This window comes from Plectropomus leopardus, chromosome 6 (assembly GCF_008729295.1).
Source record: "Plectropomus leopardus isolate mb chromosome 6, YSFRI_Pleo_2.0, whole genome shotgun sequence".
Lineage (NCBI taxonomy): Eukaryota > Metazoa > Chordata > Actinopteri > Perciformes > Serranidae > Plectropomus > Plectropomus leopardus.
The window spans coordinates 25337129-25350539 of record NC_056468.1 but is presented as its reverse complement, the minus strand read 5'-3'; the positions used below and the strand labels follow the sequence as shown (position 1 = coordinate 25350539).

General features: G+C 42.2%; 1 protein-coding gene across 2 annotated transcripts in view; it reads right to left on the bottom strand.

Moving 5' to 3' along the window:
• sema6a (sema domain, transmembrane domain (TM), and cytoplasmic domain, (semaphorin) 6A) overlaps positions 1–13153 on the bottom strand; it is a 134883-nt gene extending 121730 nt beyond the window's left edge. For both annotated transcript variants that reach the window (XM_042487873.1, XM_042487874.1), the window contains exon 1: positions 12819–13153. The gene's annotated coding sequence lies outside the window, so the exon portion shown is untranslated. The remainder of the gene's footprint in view (positions 1–12818) is intronic.
• Between the last annotated feature and the right edge of the window lie 258 nt (positions 13154–13411).

Below are 13411 nucleotides of genomic sequence, written 5' to 3'. Positions count from 1 at the left end.
AAAAGGTGGAATCCCAGCTACGCACTACATTCTGCTATGAGATGTATTTCAAACCTATCATTTAATTGCTCAGCTGACAGGTTTATCAGCTGAATAGAATAGAATAGAATAGAATAGAATAGAATAGAATAGAATAGAATAGAAATACTTTATTAATCCTGTGAGGGAAACTGTTTCGTTTCAGCAGCAAATAAGAGAGCAGCAACTGAATAAAATATTTGTTAAAAAGGCAAAGTAATACAAATATATGTACAATGGAGGCCACTTAACATAGAATAAAATGGAATAGAATAAAATAAAATAACAATAATAATATTAAAGATATGTACAGTATGTACAGCGCACAAAGAAACACAGAAACAAAGAAACAAAGCAATAAAAAGATTAAATAATGTGCCAATAAGTGTGCAAAAAGTGAAGATGGGTGTGGTTCATGTGTTTGTGTTAATTTATACATGCTTGTGTGCATACGTGTGCATGTCAGGACACGCAGGCATGGGCAGATTTTGAGACAGTGGGGCCCCTGGGCACAGACATGCAAGACGCCCCACCACCTCTCCTACACAGGTGCAAGACACAGACTTTGAGGTGGTTTTTCCTTTTTTTTTTTGTAGTTTTGCATCTATATGTGATTCTTTTGCTTGTTATTGTAGTTGCTGTGTGTCTCTTTGCAGATCATTTGTATTTCTTTGTGGCCTTTCTCCATCTTTTTATGATAATTTTGAGTCTATTCCTGGTTGGTAATTTGAGTGAAATTTTGTAGGTGAAGATCAAGGGGGTCCTGACACTTTGGGCCCCTGGGCCTGTGCCTGGTGGACCCATTCAGTAATCCATGCATGTATGCAGCGGTATGCAGGAACTGTGTAGATCTGCGTTCAGTGTTGGAATGTAACTTCGTACATTTACTCAAGACTTCTACTTAAGTACAAATTCGAGGTACTTTTAAGTTTCTTTCTCAGCACAGTTATAAACAATGGGGTTTTAGTGAACATGCATGTGTCTGGGAAGTACTGAGCACATGTCTGGATAATCTGGATCATAGTGCACAAGTTGTGGGAGAGTTAATATGTTAGCTGTTTTTTGTGGAAGCATGTGAGAATCACAGATTTCCTTCATCTATTCAAGGTAACACTGCATGGCTAACTGTTATACAAATGGGCATTTTGTGGGTGAAGTATTCCTGTAAATAAAGAGAGACAACTTCCTCCACTGTCTGTGTACATGTCATTAGTAAAGTACACAAGTGATCTAATAATCTGTAACCACATACTCATTCTTCGCAGTGTTGTAATGACAGCATATATCTTTGTCTGAGTGCTCTGTGCTATCTGTGACTGTTCATTTACCAAAGTCTGGGTCACCCAGAGTTGGACAGCTTGAGTAACACAAGAGCACACACACACTTACAAACACACACTAAGTCCTTCACCTGTTAATGTGTGATACAAATGACTGCTGCAGCGGTGCCAGTGTGAACACACCACTATGTCCCATCTTATCAGCTGGCTGCATGAAAACCTGTTTGTTCTAGATAGAGTCTGCAACAATCCACCAGTCAGCTTGAGGGAATTCAGCCGGCCCTGGATGACTGCGCCTCACAGGACCGAGCCGAGACGCAAATCCACCACACAGGGGGAAGGATGAAGATGAAAGTCAGGTACAGACTGAATGACAACAATAGGCCTACACCGCAGGATCAACTCAGCGCTCCAAACTCAAAATCTTATCTAGGTCAGAGCTGCACCTCTGAAGACTCATCCCACCTCCTTTCGTTGCCGTCTGATTTCTTTGTTGTCATGTGAGGTGATGTAACATACTGTAACTTTGCAGTGTAAACTCGAGATGGAGACGAGGTGGAATCATGTGATGAAAACAAGACAGAAGCAACGCTACTCTCTCTAATAACCGAGTCACAGAGGAGGAACTAAGAAATGGTGTTGAAAAACATGGACAAATTGTGGTTTTCTAATTCACATTTAAAAATAGCTGAAAACATGGTTAAAATCTCCTGATATGGATATTAATTAAAAACAAAAGACAAAACATAACCTAAAGAAACTTAGTTGTGCAAAGTTATAAAAGTAACACCCAGCTACGCTGTAAATGATTTACGGATGTGAGTCTACATCGCCTCACCTGCTGTCCTGAGTTCCTATCTAGTTACCAGGCTAGCATTACTAGACTAGCTAGCATTACTAGACCATGTGCTCCAAGACAAACATGCAGAAGGACAAAGAAAGATAGGTGAGAAACTGAAGAGGGGGCGGCTAATGAATTGGCTGTTTTCTGTTTTTCCTACCTGTCCAACAGCTGAGAGCAGCAGTTTCAAGCCTTTATGCAAAACAGGACTCAAACACACACAGTCTAATAATCTCCAAAAACAGGAATAATTCTCTTTGATGATGTCTGACCAGTTTTGACTCATCAGACTCTCTTCAGAGAAGCTGGGCGCATAGCCATGCCTCCTTCCTCAGACTCCAAACCCAATTAAATAATCAAGGGTTCAATTGCAGTATAATACTACAATCAATAAAACTGAGGATTTGTTGGTTATTTGGATGAAATTTAACAGATCCCACAAGAAACAATCACGGAGAACTTATCAGTGAAACAGATGAGACGGTCCCAGATTAGTTGAAGATGGGAGTAGATCAAAAGACACAGCGTTTCAGTATGCAGCTGCTGCGCTGCCCAATCAAACCAAACTACTCAGAGACCAAAATAGGCCTCATTGCAGAAATCTCAGTCTCTACACACACCAATTTATGCACCAAGTGTGCATACATACACAAATAAGACTCTAGCTAAAAAACATAGCACATAGCCTTACACACCTTCACAAAAGCCAGCAGCAATCACCTCCTGATTAATCCAGTCAGCGCACAAATCAAAACCTTAACAGGTTTAGAAAAGCAAAGAGGCTTTTTAACAAATAATGTAAAAAGGCCCCCAGTAGACTGTGATGAATGAATCAAGCCAAGCATGCTGCGAACATTATCAGAGTGGGGGATGAATGAATGCATTATCATGCAAGGCACAACTTCTCTTTTCCTGCTTCACAGCTTGTCTGTCTTCCTGCCTATCAAGCGGCTCGGCTGATTACCTGCCCACATACAGAGCACCTTTTGTCCAGATTAAAGGGGCATGGATGGGGGCGAGGTGAAATATTATTTCTTTTCACAAGAATTCATTTTGAAAAGGAGATGTGTTGAGTTCCTTTGCTCTTTGCGCCTAAAAACCCAATCGTCCGCCTCCATTGCTAACCGTCCAGCCTCTTTCTATTACTCTGTCTGACAGGCAGCCTTCCTCTCTACCTGTCTGTTTTAATGTCCCAGTTACCTCTGTGAGTCTGGGCTTTCCTCTACACACCCCTAACCCCTGAACATCTCCATCACCGTCTGTCTTTTTTCCCAGCTTTTCCAAAATGTTTCCTCCTGCTTCCTGAAAATGTTACAATATTGTGGAAAAGTCTTAGGCCATCTTAAACGTTGTTATTTTAGCAAGGTTTTAATGATTATACATATTTATTTCTTAGTGGTCACTAAAATACAACAAGCACAGGAAACTGTATACAGTTTATTATTACAGTTTATTACAGTTTATAGTAAAAAAAAAAAACAATTTCAACAGGCTAAAGTTGCAAGTATTTAGTGTGACCTCCTTTTCCACTTAACATGCCTTAAACTCTCTTGGGCAGACAATATGAGATATACAATACTAATCATCTGGTGTATTTACACCTGGTTGCGTTCAAGACATGTCCAAAGCTCAGTATTGATTGCCTGAGCCACCTTTTGTTACGGTTGTACAATTCCATGTTTCACACTAAATATTAACTTCAGTCTGAAGAATCCATTTTATTCTGATTTTTTAGTGTTTTTATGCATTGTACATGCTCTCTGTATTTTTTGTTTGTATCTTCAAAAAGAGACTAAGACATAAACGTCAATATCCTCATTACAACTTTGCTTAAACAACAAATCTATGGAGACTTAAGACTTTTGCACAGGGCTGTACAACTACAGTCGTACATAAACACATTTTCAAGAAAACATACTGATATAAGAGGAAATGTTCATATTGAACATATTGTACCATATACCACAAAACTGCAATTTTTTGGGGGGGATACAACTCTCATGTTTGTATGGTAGATATAAAACTGCAGCCAGCAGCCAGTTAGCTTAGCATCAAGACTGGAAAACAGGTGAAACAACTCGTTTAGCTTTGTCCAAAAGTAAGAAAATCCGCCTAGCACCTTCACAGGTTTACTTAATATCTTGTGTGTTTAACCTGTGACACCTTGTGGTTTTACAGTGTTCTGTTCGGGGAACTTCCTTAAGTGTCTGCTGCGGGAAGTTACTCTAGCCAAAAAAACAGTCTGGCACATAACCCCCATAAAACCACAATGTGTTGTTTTAACACTATGGATAAACTTTATTTTTTTAACTTCAGACTGAGCCCCCTTTTTGTGCAAACAAAGACTGGAAACAAACTATCTACTGGCTATAACTTCATATTTGCCAGACAGACATAACAGTGGTAACGTTTTTCTGGTCTAACTCTTAAAATGTGCACACTGTACGATTTAACGGTGTTGAAGAAATGTTTTTCTTTAATTTCAACTTCTACTGTGCAAGTCGACCCCTGAGAACTGTTCTGGCTATTGAAATTTTAGATTTATGAATAGATCAATAAAGATTTGTTTGAAAGCTTCAGGCAGGTAAAAGCATGTTTGCTAGTGGAGGTCTATAATGTCATGGCAGCATGGTTCACAATAATGTCTGGTTTAAATAGGTCGTGAGAGGTGGAGGAGGAAACATTAAAGAGGCATTTTTGTTGTTGCCACAACTCAACTAACTTCGCCTCCATATTTTCTATCCACATGCCGTATCTTGTCGCCATGGCACTTTCAAACGCTCTACTTGTCAATCTTGCAGTGAGAAAAAAAGGCACTGATCTTGGGGAATCGACTGGTGGCTCTGCTGTGTTAGAGCCTGAAGACGGCTGACCAAAACTTGATATGTCAGAGAAACATCCGAACATCAGATGACCAGTCAGAAGCAGTCAGCTGCTCTGTGATTTTTTTTTTTTTTTTTGCTCCTCTCTGTACTCTGCACTGTGGACTACAGCAAACGGCGCCCAACGAAGACCAATGAAGCTAAAATTCTTCCTGACTCTAAAATGATTCATGTGGTTCAAAAATTGGCTCAAATCATTCAGTGTATGCCTGGCTTTTGCAAGAAAGTAAATTGTTATTTCCCAAAATGTCAAATTATTCCTTTCACATTTTTAGAGTTATGTTGAGGCAACTCAAAGGGCTTAAGGTTAAAAGTGTGCTCTTGGTTTAAAACTGAAAAGGTCAATGCTGACTTGAGGCTTAGATGTGGAGAGTGCAAGCCAACTTTACCAAAACCACAATTTTATTCTGGGTTTTGCATACCAGTCATTCACCTTGACCTTTTCTATGTGACTTCTGCTTGGTATGAAGATGTTACACTCCCTGGACTGTGAAAATAGTACCAGTAAATACAATTGATACAGCAACTGCATTTCCTCTATGAGGTGTTTGGCCAAGCAAATTTAAAGTATTGAAATGTATTTCACTTGAGATAAGGTTGCCCTTTTACCTGTCTACCTGCTAGTTTGCCTATCAGGCCTCTTTCCTCCCAGTGTCAGCTCAGGCAGCTGTCACACCATACATTTAATCAGTCCAGCGGCCCTGGCTACATCGAGCAGCCTGCCTGTGCTGACTGAATTGTGTGTGTGTGTGTGTGTGTGTGTGTGTGTGTGTGTGTGTGTGTGTGTGTGTGTGTGTGTGTGTGTTTGTGTGTTGTGTGTGTGTGTGTGTGTGTGTGTGTCTGTGTTGTGTGTGTGTGTGTGTGTCTGTGTTGTGAGTTGGTCTTTTGTGAGGCCTCCACTCAGCAGAGTGATGATAAGTACTCCCAGCCCAGCGCTCCGCATGAGCTGATGGACAGACAGGCCAAGAACACTGGGGGCCTTGTGGTTGGGCGTGTGTGTGTGTTGTGGTGAAAAGAGGGAAAGGGGTAGACAGTGGCTGGGGACTTCAGTGTGTGTGTGGTGTGTGAGCCTGCTTTTTTTCTTCAGCGGCCACGCCACCAGGCCATGCCACATGGCTGCAATTTGTTCATTAGCTATGTAATAAATGTACACACACACACAGAGGTAATATTGTTCTGAGTTCTGCCTGATTGGATTCTGAAATAGAGGACCCTCGGGGGAATCACTTGTAGTCTGCCAGCCACTGTGACCAGGAGAAGACTGGTTTCTTAACAAGGTTTCAGGAAAACTGCAGAAACACATGTAGACTGTGTTTGTCTTTTAGCTGTAAGGAAATCTGCAAATATAAATAATGTTAATAATGTTGTAATGTTTCAGATTTTAGTGACTAACTTGAATGCATCTAAATTTCTTTTGATTGCTTTCGTATGTCTCAATGTGAAACTCTTTCCTTATTACGTTTCATGTTTATGTGTCAGAATAACTACAGGTCATTGTAACGATTTACCAGTCACCTGGAAATAATTAATATTCACCCAGGGGCCAATTACAAGCCATTTATCATCATCATCAGTGTGTCAAATGAGCTTGGGACAGTTGTTACAAATTACCTGCTGTCTAGGATATCAGTTAATGCTTGAGCCGAGCCGAGCCCATCCTGCCAGGTTTAGGGCCAGCTAATAAATGTTTGCATCACCAAATAGAAAGCAATATTAGATTATGTGAAACTTCATCCCCGCTGACAGATAATTTGAAAAGAAATGTTGCATTGGAGGAAATCCAGAAACATGGATAATAAACTAGGTCTGTCTAGCCTTGTTTGGCCAGCACGTGGAAACCAGCAGCGGGTCGGTGGAAGAAGAAGCTGCTTGTTCCACATTCAGCGAGGCTTATAGCCTCTGGGAGAGTATGACTGCCGCTCTGCCATGAGCATACAGATCACCTTACACACTGGCTTTCCTCTGCTTTGATGACTGATGCACACACACAAATCCAAATCCACATACACACAGTCATGCATGCCTGCTTCCACAGATACTCAAGAGCATTACCACGGCAGATTTGCACACATACACACACACACCTTTACCTCATCCCCCCACCTGGATTAATTCACCTGCTGCACCTGAGAATGCGACCGCTATGATGTCACCTGCAATCCCATCACTTCAAAGGCACAAAAGCACCCTGGTGCCATCAGCACAAAAAAGCAAACGCACCCTATCACTTCCTCCTTTGTCCTTCTGTCTCCCTAATGGTAATTCCCCTGCAGAAAGTCCATACACAGTGAAGGGAGAATTACACTCTACAATCAGGTACTCTTGGGTTTCTGCCCATTGGCACTCACTGTGCACCACTGCAACAATGACAAGCTTTCTTTTATTCCTCTGACATGAAAGAAACCGCTCCAGTGCGCGAATATGTGTGCACTTACATGTGTCTTTTGTGTGCATATGAGCAAGTTTGTGTAATTGTGTATACACGCGTTTGAGCGAGAAGAGGTTGCGTGTGTGTGTGTGTGTGTGCCCTGAGTATCCCATGATTACAGTGCTGCCCGCTCTCCAAAAGCTCCCATTGGAAATGCTCACTAGCAGGGTATGATGTGATGAGACAAGGCGATAATACAACCACCACATTAGTGCATGGTTAGCCATTAAAAGACCCAAATGAGATTATGAGGTCATATGGGAGGTACAAAGCCTACAGCCAAAACAAGACGCTGTTCTCTGAAAGTAGCACTGTGTATTCAGTATTCCTTCTGCACGGAGGGGAACAAAAAATGTAAGAGAGAAAGAAAACAGGACAGGAAAGGGGAGAAAGACAGGCAGATAAGTACAGAGAGACAGAGATGGAGAGACATGGCCTGACAGCAAGAGGTGTTCCCCGCCTTGGAAATTTCCATTGTGGTTTATTTCCGTGGTAATCCATCATTGAATAACACATGAATCCAGCATGATTTACCATCAACACATCCAACTGAGCATGAAACAGGAGGCCTATCTTCCATCTCAGCTCAGTGAAAGAGCTCTCCCCATTGTAAAGCAAGGTGAAATAACAGCCGCTCAATGTACTGTAACACACTGGAGATGCACCAGCCCCACGAGCACACTATTCACAAGATGATGCCTACTGAGAAAATATTCTTCTGCTCTCTTTAAGAAGGAGAGCACAGAGAGAGAGAGAGAGAGAGAGAGAAAGATGATGCACACACAGAAGGAGACAGAGGGTTCACTGCTGAGATAAAAATGGAATCCATTTTGGTTCTTGAAACACACTTGTGCACCGTGTAAGGACCTGCTCGGTGCGTTAGCCCACCATTGCTCTTTCAATCACTTCCTCCTCTTTTCCTCCTCTGTTCTATTTCAATTGTACTGCCTTCCCCCTTCGCTACACTGTTTACATCCTCATTTCCTCCACAGTCACACCTCTTTCCTTTCCTTTCGTTTCCTTTCCTCCTCCTCTTCCTCTCACTTCTCCTCTCTCCAGGCAGCCAGGCACCCCAACACTGTCTCAGGTCCTGAAACTATGGCAACGGAATGAGAGAGCAAGCGCTCTCTATGATTAATAGATGAGAGATGCAGTGCCAATCGCAGGGGCCTGGGGAGGAGGGACAGATGCACTCGAACAACGGCACGCAAACATGCACGCTTAGTCACAGAGTCACACACACTGAGTACACACACTCAAACCCCCCAACCATTAGCCACCCTGCGTGCTTTGTGGAAATATACACACAGAAAATGGGAAAGGACTTAACACATTGACACACAAGTGATCAGCAGGGCTAAAAGAGCAAAAGGAAAAGTTTAACATCCTCATGCCTCCTTATTGGCTTCCAACAAGCAAACTAACCGCAGAAATAACCACAGCCCTCAGCAGCGGATGCAGCCCTAATGAGTCTTAACAGACTGTGGCTCCCTCTGTGACTCACCGCTGGCCGCTCTCACCTGTAAAAGCACAACAGCAGGACAGGAACTAGGACATCATATTTTAATGCTGTGTGCTGCGATTTACATCATCTGATCCGTAGTACAAGACTCGGCTCTTTTCAAGGCCAGTCATTCATCCATCTCCCAGGCAATCACACAAAGCCCTGCTGCTTTTGGATTATCCCTGCAAATGCATTTCCTATCTGTTCCATTTGAGTAATGACAGGCGACCAAACTCTGCTCCAACAAAGGTATTACTGGGCGTTAATGTTCCAAGTATTTAAAATTCCCATGAAGAGAAACCTGATGTTATAAGCTGATTTTAAATGTTTTCATTTGGCACGCACGTGGTAAAAGTTTGGCTCCTCAACAATCTTCCTCTAGATGGGCTGGCTATCACTTTCTAATTCACTTAATTTCCAACAACAACGCTTTGCCAAAGGAGCAACAGCCAAAACACCAACAGACACGGCGCCAATTCTACCACTGACTTGCAGCGCCTGGCCCAAATAAGCCTTTGCGCCCATTTCTTCATGCCTCTGGCTTTCTTGGCATAGACAACACACTCAATCAATTATGCTAATGTAACAAGTATGAAGAGTGTTTAACACATGGGCGGTTAATTCAATGGATGCACAGTAGAGTCATTTATAGGGAGCCGGAAGGGTTAAGGGTAAGTGGAGGGAAGCAGCCAGTTAGAAGACAATGAAGCACCGTGCATCCGAGCATGTGTGTGTGTGTGTCTGAGAGAGAGCATGAAACAACAGGCTGAAGCAAGTGATCAGCGAGTGATTACATTTTCAATGAGCCATGCTGTGTCTAGAGCACACCGGACCATACAGCACGGTGAGATATATTAAGTCTAGGTCTAGGGAGTATCATTTATCATCTGCTATAAACAAGGGGGCGATATGTTCCAAGTTAACTTGAAAGGATGGTGGGTATAGAGCGAATAAACAGCTGGCGCAAATATATAAACAAAGCACGGAAATCTGAATGTAGGTGTGCCATCTCCTCTGATCCGCTGTAATATCATTCAGTATGTTTTCTCAGATGAAATGAAAAGCATTTATCAAATAATGGGTTCAACATCAGAGGGTCAGGGAAATCAAAACCAAAAAAAAGAGAGATGGAACAGCAGAAGGTTAAGTAAAATGTTTGTTCAGAGAGGAAGTTGTGTAATTTGTTATAGCATGTCAGAATCTCTTCCTGTTTCTTTTTTTCACCTTCTGAATCACAACAAACTCCCACTGACTCTGCCAGGAGAGCCAACTTGGGCGCAGCTAAAATCAGCAAATGTGCAATGTAACATCTGTGATGGACAGCTCCATTAAAGAATTCTTTGATTACGCTGACCTGAAACGAAATGTGCTAAAACACAACCTTGTGATTATCCCTTTTTTTCTAAAATGTTCCACTAGACTAGAGCGCATTTGTCATTTATAGGCGGCATAATTGAAGCAACTGCAATTTAGAAAAGATGCGGAATCTAGAAAATGGGTTAAGCATCAATAAATCACATCCAGATGAGTGAGAGTGGTTTGATGCTTTCTCGCACTTTAATTGTTTGAAAAAAAACCTCACCAGCCAGCCCACACACCAAGGACAAGCATCAATAAAACATGGCTTTTATAAAATATGCATAAAAACACACACTATTGAATGCTGGGTATTGACACTATGTGAATGAGGAGCAATGGTTAACAGCAGCTGACCGCTCTCATTGTTTATAATAGAGGGCCAATTTGGGAGTAAAGCCATTCATCAATTATTCAAACCTACTGTATTCACATCGCATCTGTCTTTAACTGGCAAAGGTAAATACTAACTCTGCCTCTCTTTCCCTCTCTCACACACGCACACACATGCAGTGTGACAAATCCACATCAGTCACACACAATGCCATCCCCATTGCTATTGTTAAGGGATCGGCGGATCAAATGCTCCACGGAGCATTGCTCCAAATACAAGCAACAACTCTGCTCCACTCTGCCTCTCCAGGAGGAGAAGAGGCGGGCGGCTGTGACAAAGGTAATCATGCTGTAATTCATGTATCAGCAGCACCACAACATGTCAATGTATAATGTGTTAACAGCAGGATTAGCACTCTGGTTTGTGGTGTTGTAGCCTTTATGAAACAGTGGGGTGGGATTTACAGCCCCGGCAACATCTCAAAAAATGCCTCCAGGACATTTGAATGCCTTCAGGCTGATCTTGTAGAATGAGCAGCGGTGAAATTCTGTTATTTCACATTCGAGATCTATGTGTTATACCCACCATAGTATGGATGCTGACTGCAATAAACACAGGTCACAGATGAAGATAATATGCACAGGAGCACCAAATATTTTCACGATTTCAGGAAAAAACAGATGAAAAACAACAGCCTTTCCTCCCAGAGCTGGCTTGAAATCTCTCTTTTTTTCCTTTTTTTTGTAAAGGCTGATACTAGAATCATGTTTCCAAAACACTATGTCAGCTAACAAGAAATGCATTTTGCTGTGGGCATTCAATACTCCTTAGATTCACACATTTATATCATCACTCCTTGCACACTTGGTAATCTATAACCTACATTTAGAGTTGCTGAATCCTTTTTCCAGCTTTTCCCCTGTGCCTCTGGAGGAAAGGGGTCTATCATACTGGGAGAGGAGAGGAGAGGAGAGGAGAGGAGAGGAACCACTGGGAGTGACTGGGTGTTGGCAGTTGGGCTGCTGGATGTGGTTTGTGAGGCCTCTATCTCCTCTCCCAGCTTGTTAAAGAAATAATGTGTAGCAGCACTTCATTTAATAGCAAATCCACTTCTAAGACCGGTGCAATTTTGTCTCCCGGTTCAGAATTACAAACATTTGATTGATCTTTTGGACCAGAGTAATGGTGACCACTCCGCCTCACGGTAGCTTGATATCCCTGAACACACCCTAGCCAGTGTGTGTGTGTATGTGTTTGTGTGTGTGTGTGTGTGTGTGTGTGTGTGAAAAACACAGAGAAAGCCTCCAGTCTGCAGAGTAACTCACTTAAGAACGATTAAAATCTGCATGTAAAATGGCCAATTAATTCACAGCACATCTCTGTTTCAGATTAGTTTTATGGAAAGAATGAAAACAGGGAGGAAGACTGTAAACACCGGCTGCATCATTAGTCCACATGTAAATTGCTGCTCTAATTCAGAATTTCCAATCATGTGAAAATTAATGGCAAATGAAAATCCCATCATGCACTGTAATAATGGAGCAACCACTTCAGTGTTTCGTTTTAAATCAGGCATGAATATGTTATTGGGCTAGTATATAAATACTGCAATGTTTCGTTTTTATTTTTAATTGTTTTTTCTGCAGTTTTAATACATCTTTAAGAGTCAACGTGGGTGGAAAAAGCACTTTAGACGGAGCACCAAGAGGACAACAGTCGGTCCGAGCAAGTTCCCACAAGCACATTTCTTATTTGCCGTTCATGTACCTGCTACCCGAGATGATACTGTTATTGTTTTGCTTGCGTTTAGACTAGATGTGATCCGCAATTGATCCTCTGAGACTGACACTTCTTTATTCCATATGGGTAAACAGCATAAAAGGGATTACGCACGAAATTGTGCTCTGTTTGTATCACCAGAAGGTGTTTTACCTCGCAAGAAAGCATCGCCGATCTAATTTGAATTGTAAAATAAGCACTTTATGGTTATTTTCTAACTTCAAATTGCTGTATAAATACGCGAAATCACACAGAGTTATTAAAGTAACCCGTGTGAAGCGTGTGCACTTGTCGTCCGGCAGCCTGGCTGTACAGAAAACAAGCCTCCGGGGCTGGAGGAAGACTGGTACAGGCTCTAAGCGCACCTAAAGTTTGAAAAAAACAAAGGAATCTTACCTTCAGCTCATGAATGGATATGCCTCGGAGTGGTTTTACAGTTCTGTCTTTTAGTAATCCATGAGGTACGGCTCTCAAAAGCAGTTCAGACGGTGCTCGTTTCGGAATAACAATACGAGCGCTACTTTTCTCTCTCATGCGCTTCTTTTTGTTACATGCCGCGCTCAAATCACACCTCTTCAAATCGGAATATCCATCGGAAATCCACTCTAGAAGAGAAATAAGCGACGTTTTGGCTTTTAAACTCCCTTCAGGTACAACTGGGCGAACCGGGTGTCCCAACTAGCTACGGAGCTGAATGCAGTCCCTTCCACAAAAGCCGACGGTCATCCTATTTGGAGATGAAGCTTCTTACCAGACTGGAGCGGAGCGCAGCGAGCCCAGCTGTCACCCACCCGCTACACACACACACACACACACACACGCTCTCACACATACATAGGGAGGAGCTACGGCCCTGGAACGGGAGGTATTGTGTCAATGGGTGCCAGTTATGGACAACTGTATTTCTATTTTTACGCAATGGCATTTCATAAGAATGCGCGTTGAAGAAGGAGAAAGCCTGGGCGCTATTAATAGTTTTGACATGGAAA